Source organism: Rousettus aegyptiacus, unplaced genomic scaffold (genome assembly GCF_014176215.1).
Source record: "Rousettus aegyptiacus isolate mRouAeg1 unplaced genomic scaffold, mRouAeg1.p scaffold_m13_p_13, whole genome shotgun sequence".
NCBI lineage: Eukaryota > Metazoa > Chordata > Mammalia > Chiroptera > Pteropodidae > Rousettus > Rousettus aegyptiacus.
In genome coordinates this window covers 9,814,201-9,823,745 of record NW_023416288.1, presented here as the reverse complement: position 1 = coordinate 9,823,745, position 9,545 = coordinate 9,814,201, and positions in this window count along the sequence as shown.

The following is a 9,545-nucleotide window of genomic DNA, read 5'->3' as shown; positions in this document are numbered from 1 at the left end:
CTACTTTATTGAAGTATAATTAACATAATATAAACTACACAATTTAAAATGTACTTTTTTATATTTTGAAACATACACACATATATACATATATGTGTATATATGTATACACACACACATGAATATAGAGACATCTTCCTATACTATTTGATCCACTATTGCTTTCATCTAGTTACTCCATCTCATTTACCTATTTGTTTACTTCCTGACATTTGACAAGATCTTTAAGTTTCTTGCTAACCATATATTTACTTGTTAGTAACAACTCTCACCTGCAAGAATGTAAGCTCCACTAGGGAAGAACTCTTGCTATCTACTACTGCTCCTTCCACCCCTAAGATGCCCATTTCTGTGAATAATTTGGCAAAAACTGTTGGTACTCTTTTCTATGAATTTTAGCTTTGCACCTAAATCCCTTATCCCCTGTTGGACTCCTGCTTACTCACCTATAAAATAAGAATGATTACTTGGATCAATGATTCATGGTCCATGGGCTATGGGTTATTCCAATAGAGCCACAATTAGGGATAATAGAAGTAGAATACTCTTGTGAATATATCAGTGGGTGACGTGGAAGGAGTGCATGCAGGATTTCGTTGAAGAAAAAGGTTTCTTATTAAAACAAAATCTAGCCTTTCCTAGTATGTTTATTCTTCTTTTATATCTTCTACAGCCAGTTATCACAATGGTAGATAACAGAGACTGTCAGAGAACTGAAAGGCCTAAACAAGGTAACTAAGGAGAGGGAGTATCATTGAGTAAAGCTTCTCCCAGTGGCAATAAGATAGTTTTAAGAACAAGGAAAGAGGGGTCTAGGTTAGGTATTTAGCATATGCAGGAGATTTGGTGGAAGTCATAGAAAGAATATTAAAACAGTGAAGATGGTTTCTCTGACTGGAGTCCTAGGGAAAGTGGCATAATTGCTTAAGGATGAAATCAGTAGAAGACATTTTGCATGATAGATGCAGTGATAGCAGAAGTTCTAAAACTTCCTTAGAAGTCAGAGTTTTCCTCTGGGACATGGGAGAAGACTTCTGTGGACAAGACTATTGAACATTGACTATCCACTGGAAACTGTATAAACATCACAGGCACCATTTCTTACCACTTCTGCTTCTACACTGGTCCATGGCACAATAATATTCTGCCCAGATTTTTGAAATAGTTTCTAACTGGCCCTTTGCCTTTATTTTTGCTCACTAGAATCTATATACAGTAACCAGAGTTATCTTATGCAAATTTAAGTCATAATCCTCCATTAGATTCTGATCTTATCTAAAAGGAAAGTCTATACGATCCAGCTCCCGTTGTCTTTCTCACTGCATCTCTCACTGCCTGTATCAACTGCTCTGTCTGCTCTACTATACTTGCCTCCGTGTTGCTCCAGAACAAGCAAGGCAGTCTGCTGACACAGGATTTTTTAATTTGCTTTCCCTGGCCTAGATTCTCTTTCTCCAATTATATGCATGGCTTGCTCCCATGACTTCAAATCTCTGCTTAAATATCATCTCAGTGAAGTCTTGTTAGCTATCCTTTTTAAAATTAGAATCTTTGTACCCCCATGAGGGTGGGAACTTTTAATTCATTCAGTTATTCATTTAGGAAATTGATCATTTCCTATACACAGGAACAGGGAATAAAAATAAAAATAAAAAAAATCCCTGCCTTCATAGAGCTGATATTGTAAGGCACAGAGAGAAAGAGAAATAAAATTAATAAAAATATGTGTGTGTGCGTGTGTGTGCGTGCGTGCGTGTGTGTGTGTGTGTGTGTGTGTGTGTGTGTTGGAGATAAGTGGTAAGAAGAAAAGAAAAAGGAGAGGGAGTGATAGTACTAGGAGCAGTGGATGTGTAAAAGTAAACATATTTTTTACCATTGGGTTAGCCGCTAGACAGATTTTTAAATCTTCCCAAATTATCCTTATGTATCAATACATATGTATTTTACTGAAAGACATTATAAAATAGTTTAAAGGTAAGACTCTATAGTCCAAATGACTGGATTAAAATTTCATCTCTTATATTCACTAGATGTGTGACCATAATAAACATTACTTCATTTCCTCATCTGTGAATGGTAGTACCTACTAGATTTAAAAAATCTTTTTCCATTTTGAAATAATTTTAGACTTACAGATAAGTCACAAAGGTAACAGGGAGTTCTTGTGTGTTTTTCACTCATTACGCAGGTTGAAAGTAAAGGGAAGACAAAAGATATTTCATAAAAATGGAAACAAAAAAAAGTTCTGGAGCAGCAACACTTATACCAGACAAAATAGATTTTAAAACAAAGGCTACAATAAGAGACAAAAAAAAGAAGACCTAGTAATCCCACTGCTGGGTATTTAACCGAAGAAACCTAAAGCACTACTTCAAAGGGACATGTGCATTTATATATTCATTGCACCATTATTTACAATAGCCAAGCGATGGAGGCAACTTGGGTGTTCATCGATGGATGAATGGATAAAGAGATGGTACATATATACAATATATACAATTAAATAGTACTCAGCCATAAAAAAAAAAAGAATGAAATCTTGTCATCTACAACAACATGGATGGACTTAAAGGGTATTGTGTGGAGTGGAGTAAGGCAGACAGAGAAAGACAGATGCCATATGATTTTACTTGTATATGGAATCTAAAGAACAAAATAAACAAACAGCAGAAAAAACTTGTAGATACAGTGATCATTTTGATGGCTGCCAGATGGGAGGGAAGACGAAAAGGGGAAGGGGATTAAGAATTACAAATTGGTAGTTACAAAATGGTCATCAGGACGTAAAGTATAGCAAAAAAATATAGTCAATAATATTGTAATAACTATATATGGTATCAGATGTGTACCAGATTTATTGGGATAATCACTTTATAAGTTATATAAATGTCTAATTACTATGTTATTTGCCTGAAACTAATATAATATTGTATGCTTACTATGATTGAAAAAATATATATATTAAAAAAATTGGATAGATGTTTTGCAGAATTTCAGACAGTTTTGGGCACGTCTTAGGTTTCCTCATAGTTATACTGATGTTATTCCTTTCCGACAGAGTATCACAAATGTTTGCTCTTCTTACTGCATTATATCAGGTAGCATATGATGTTGATACGTAATTTAGTTACACTAGTATCTGCTGGGTTTCTCCAATGTAAAGTTATTGTCTTTCCTCTTTGTAATCACTAAATATCTTGGGGGAGATATATTGACAGTATGCAGTTTCTTCTCAAACTTTCACCCACTAATTTTAGCTTCCATTGGTAGATCTTTCCTGTATCATTACTGTAGTATTCTAATGGTGAATCTCTATTCGATGGAGTTGTTCAGTAGTTTAAAGCACAGTAAATGCATAATACATGTTAACTATTTGTATTTTTAAATGAATATTAATGACTACTATTTGTTGAGAGTTTACTATGTGCTAGGTACTATCCTACATATTTTATAAATATAACCTTGATGAAATCACAATACTATATGAGGAAGACATACTTGGTATCTAAACTTTACAGAGGAAGAAAACGAAGCGCAAGCTAGTTAAGCAAGAAAACCACAGACAGTCTCTTAGCCAGTAAAATGACAGAACATTTGTTGGGAATGTTCTATATAGTCTGGATCTCTGAACAAAAGGACATTGTAAAAGGCACATGGTTTCTGTGGTATTCTTGAGAAAAATGTGTAGCCCAAATATAAGCATGAGAAAATGTCAAACAAAATGGAGGATAGTTTGTAAAATAACTGACCAGCACTCTTCAAAAATCACATATAGCTTTTTTTTTTTTTTTTTTTGCAACCCTACACCATCCAGGGCCCTATATTTGTTCCTAATCATGTAAAGTCAATATAATCAGAATGGCTTAAAAAAGAAGACATGTCTGCCTTTAGAGCTTCAAATAAATCATCTGAATAAGATTAGTAAGCATGCAATTCTTTTTATGAGTTGAAATTGTAAAACAATTTTGAGAAAATTGTTAGAGATTTTAAAAGGTAGATTATTTAATATAAAAAGGACTTCTCAGACAACATGTATCTTGCTTAGAATGACTGATGGACCTTTAGAGATGAGTGCGATAACCATAGAAATCTTAGTTAAATATAGTTTGTGTAGCTGTTAATACCTAATCCCCACCCTGTTTTCTATAATCAATCTCTGCTTTCCACTTTATCCATAATGGTGCAAGACGGAGAGGGGTAAGGGTAGAAAATATCTGTGTCTTATAATTCTGGATAATATCAGTAGTTATAATTTTCTGATTTAGGCTGCAATAAAAATGCCCTTTAGTCAAAATGGCTGCATTAAGGTGCTTCAGTGAAAACTCATTTGATAAAGCTTATCATCATTTCCTCTCCTTATCAATCACCTCTGCAATGCTGCCACCTCCTAATTTACTTCATTGCTTTTCTAAGATTTTAGATTCTTGGGAAGATTGTGATCCTAAATGAGTTGATGCTGTTTTTTCAGAACTCTGTTCTGTGTCAGTGGACAACTGTACATATCGAATGTTGTTTAATAAAGCAGAAACGAGAGATGAAAAGAGAGACTACTCTCCCAAGGTTAAAAGTATAATGAAAAGTTGCAGTTTTGGGGCTTTAGATTTGTTGGTTTGTTTATTTAATTATTTTGTTGTTCTTATCTGAATTGTCAGTCACACTGCTGTTTTTGTTGAGAGACGAGGTGAGGTGGGGGTGGGGCTGCTGATGAAATTGAATGTAAGTCTCAGTCTACAAAGGCTGAAATACCACAAGAAATTTGTTTTCTTTATATAAAATTGAAGTTGATAGAACCTCCATTCTGCTGACTGGTGGGACACTCAATCTAAGTTATTTTTGGGACTCAGAGCTACATGCATTTGCTACCATTCAAGATCTTCTGCAGCAACAAGGGAGGTCACTGGTCATTGTCCTCTTGGTGTCAGTAAGAAAGCCATTGCCCCCTAGTCTGCACGTAGCCATCCTTTGGGTCTGGGGACTGTCCATTTCCAGCTACTAACTGAAGTGTGGCTCTTGGGAAGATCTGAACACCACCATGACTATAACAGAGAGTCGTTGGGAGCACCGAGTACTTAACATAAGTCTCTGTTTTAATGTCTTAGTTCATCTTCTCTCTCTCTCTTTCTCTTTCTCCCTCTCCTTGCCTCCTGGCCCTTTGATACTCTTTGACTTCTTCTGCCCCTTGGAAGTACACAGTTTCTACTTTGAACACTGAAAAATTCCTATTGTAAGAAAATACTTAGGGGTCTATTTTCCTGCTTGGTGTAAAACGGTAGAGAAACACAGAAACATACACACACACACACAAATTACTCTTTCAATAATAAGCTTTCTATAGTTTCTTGGAAAGCTAAAGAAAAGTTGGGGATATTCCTCCTATTCTTATCACTGAGATACACTTATACCAGGTGAGGGAGTATTCTAGGAAAATCCACATATCTAGCTTGGGCAAGAACCGTTGCCATTTATTGAAGTAGTTAGCACAAAAAAAATAAGTTTGGGAGGGCATGATGAGATTTAAGGTATGCTAAATCCATAGTGCCTGAGAAACATTATTATACATTGTCTATTAGAAAGGTGAGTGTAAAACTCAAGGAAACAGTGAGGGGTATAGAAAAAATTATAATAAGTTACCAGTCCATATGTTAATCTGTTAGTCATTCACTCATTCAACCATCATACATTAATAAAATATTTATTGAATAATTATTATGTGCCAACCACTGTTCTGGGCATTAGGGATAAATCAACAAACACCACAAAAAAATAAATAAATAAATAAAACCCCTGCACTAATGGAATATACATTATAGTTGGGAAGACAAAATAAATAAGTAAAATATATAGCATATATATGGATAAATGATGTGAAGAAAATTAAGTAATAGAGGATAATAAAGAGTACTAAAGTGGATAGAGATTGCCATTTTAAAGAAACCTTTCATGTAAGGTTTTAGTGAAAAGGTGACACTTGAGAAAACAATAAAAGAGCGAACACCCAAAGGCAGGGAGTTATGTGGACATAGAAAGGAACAATGTACCAGGCAGGGGGAATGATAAGTAGAAAGGCCCTGAGGCATGAGCATAGCTGATATATTTGTACAACAAGTTGGCCAATGTGGCTGAAGAATACAAGCAAGAGAGATAAAGAAATAAAGGGAATAAAGAAAATCAGGTAAAAACTTCGAAGGCCTTTGCAAATACTTGGGTTTCCTTTGATTAAGATGAAAAGTCATTGGATGAGTTTGAGGCAGAGAAGTGACATGATTTAATAACAGCATTCTGGCAACTTATTGTATAGAGATTAAATTGGGCATGGGTAGAAGCTGGCAAGAACAGATAGATGGTTACTGCAATAATTCAAATAGGAAATTATTGAGTAATTACAGTCGCAGTGTGGGAGAAGTGTTTGGATCCCGGAAAAACTTTGAGGTTGAAGACAATAGGATTTGTCACTGGATTAGATATTGGGTTTGAGAAAAAGAGAAGGGTCAAAAACGATCCCAAGATATTTGACCTTAATAACCGGAGAGATGGAGTTACTGTTAAATGAATTGTGGAAAACGGCGAGAGTAGTGTTTTGGGTTAGAGGTGGAGATCAGTACTAACTTTGGACAGGTTAAGTTTAACATAATTAGTAGAAATCATATGGGCTAGACGTTTAAATCTATGAATACTGAATGAGATCATCAGTTCAGTTACAAAGGGGAGCATAAAAATGGGCTATAGCTAAAGGGAGAAATGAACATACTTGGAATAGAAATATGTTTGTTGATAGTAAACATTCTCTGTGGAGAGAAAATTTGATGGTGCAGGATCTTTGATTTAACCTATTGGATCTCAGAACCAGTATTTATAGAGTCTTATGGAAAGCAGTTTAGTGGATAAAAAAAGAAAGCATGGGATACAGTTTATTTCTTTTGTAAACATATTGGTTATGGCATTAAAACATATTTACTTAATAAAATGAGTAATATATCAATCTAGTGCATTATTTACACAAAAAGACTGATTCAGACAGTAATAGAGTAAGCAGGGATAGTTTCATTGAGCATATGCATTTGAGAAGGCACATGAAGCTTGGGCAGGATTTGGATAGATGGGGATGAGGCTGAGAACACAAGACCTGGGGATGCCTAAGCATCAACAAAGAAATGAGGTAATATCTGAAAGAGAAAAAAAAAATTATGTAAGGGGCAAGGGAAAAATAAGTCAGGAAAGGCATATTTGTGTTAGAGATTGTGGAATATATAATTTAACAACTTTCAGGAAAGGAAGGCGTTTCAAGTAACTCATATTCCTGACATGGTCCAGATTTTTTCTGAAACGAGTTAAAAATTTCATTGTGTGCTTTAAAGGTTAAATGGAATTTTAATATCAGATACATGGTCACATGTATGACATGTTAACCTCTCAAATTATCTATAATGTATATTTAAAAATGTTGCTAACTTCTTCCAAAAGTTAGTAAGTCCTGGCAAACTTATGAACTCCAGAGATGAGGTTTCATAAAAGAAGACAGGCTAACATTAATTCTTGAACTGAACAATTTTTAGAAATAAAAATAGTTACATGGAGAGTGAGATCATGTATGATAATTATTAGAAATTATTTTGGGAGGAAAATGTTCTTTCCAGCTAAAGGAACAAATTCATTACAGAAAATCTCCAGACACTAAATTAGGAGGAAAATTTTTCCCTTTTATGTTACCATCACTGTTATTCTACTTACATGATTGTTAATTGCAACTCTGACACATGTAGGTGCAGAGTAAGATCAACCTGTAACTACTTATGATTCAGACACACAAACCAAGTGCTCAGAGGAATATCAATAGTTAGAATAAGTGGAGAGGCAAAGAAGAAAATGTGGCCGAAGTCTCTGAGATATTAAATACCTTGTCCTCATCTTTTAAAAATGTAGTTTAGTTGATAGTTTTAAAATCAATTATGAATTTCATAAGCCCCAGCTAGTTATCTCTAATTTGTAGAAAGAGTGTGTCCTCTCTACGCAAGAACTGGAGCCTGTGGACTGGTCAAATACAAAATGTTTATAGGAGGCAGGCGGGGAACATACATTATGAAGTCAGGTCGGAGCAGGTCTAAAGTTGTTATCCTACTGCAGTTGATTGTTGCCAAGCAGGAATGAGCTAGTTTGTTAGTTTCATTTTTTTGAAGAAAGCAAAAACCTAGATTTTTAAATGGGAAATATATTTTTAAAAATTAGCACATAAAAAATTACTGTCTGAGGAGAACAAACCATTTGTGGGCCACATTCAGTCCTCCAGTAGTTGGCTTATCATGTTAGTCACTACTGGAAGAGGAAATGGGCATGAAGTCACCATTTTATTCTGACCAATACTTGGATAAGCATTCCTAAAGCTTCCCAAAGTTCTTGCCAAAACCCAATTTGCAAGATGAATCTGTCTTAAAGTAACACTAACATTTATCAGGGTAGTATAATATATTTCTAATTTTAAAAATATAGTCAAATTAGCGTTTTGTTTTTGTTTTGCTAATTGTTTTATAACCACAACAAACTAGCACAGAGAATGCCCTGTACAAGGCCACACAATAAAAGATCAAGGTGTTCAAAGATCAAGGTATTCCCTCAGCCAGGCTGAAGATTGCAGCCTCTGTTACTCAGAATTTAGGTGGTAGTCCTTGTTTTTTGATGGGTCACTGTGTGCATGGCTCAGTCTTTACTTTTAGCCAGATTTGAACAGGTGAACAGCTACTTGGCCTAGGTAGAAGGAAATAAAGTGTTTAGCTTCAGGTGTCACATAACTACCCAAGTTTCTCCTCACAAGGCAGAGTTGGACTTATTGCCAAAATTTCTTCTCTATATGAGTTGTAATGTCTTATAAGCTATAGTTCTTCAGTGCCTAATTAGTGCATTCCACCAAGTCCTGTTGCATGTCCTCTGACATGTCCTCATTTTTTGATCACGGCTTCTTAGTCTCATATGGTTACCACCAAGCAGGGGCTGGCTAACTGCAATAATCCCCTGGGGTGATTGAATTCTTTTTCAGATTTTGCCTTGCTCATTACACCTGAGAAAGACTCTACCCAATATTATGCCCAGCTGAATGATTGCTGATTCCAGACTCAAGATACCAAATTCCAATTATCCTCCACTATAATTAAATGAATGCTCTGTATAAATGCTTACATTTCCTAAGCCAAAGCATCAAGTGTGTGTGTGTTTTTTTTTTGGGGGGGGGGTTGTAATACCATTTCAGTTCTCTGATTGGTTTTGTGTTTGGCATGAGATGTGAAAGTATACCGAAAAATCATCTTATTAGTGTTTAAGTTCGAAATTAGTCTATTAGCTAACCATGGCCTCTAAAATCGGAACGAACAGCATGTGTTTTTCTGTCATTACTTCTCCCCTCCCATGTTCTCACTGATCTAGTTCAGGTTTCATTTTTCTCATTCATTATTTCAAACTTTAATGAGCATACAAATAGTATGGGGATTTTGTTAAAATGCAGATTCTGACTCAGTAGGTCTGAGGTCAGGCTCAAGAGTCTTTCCCACAAACTCTCA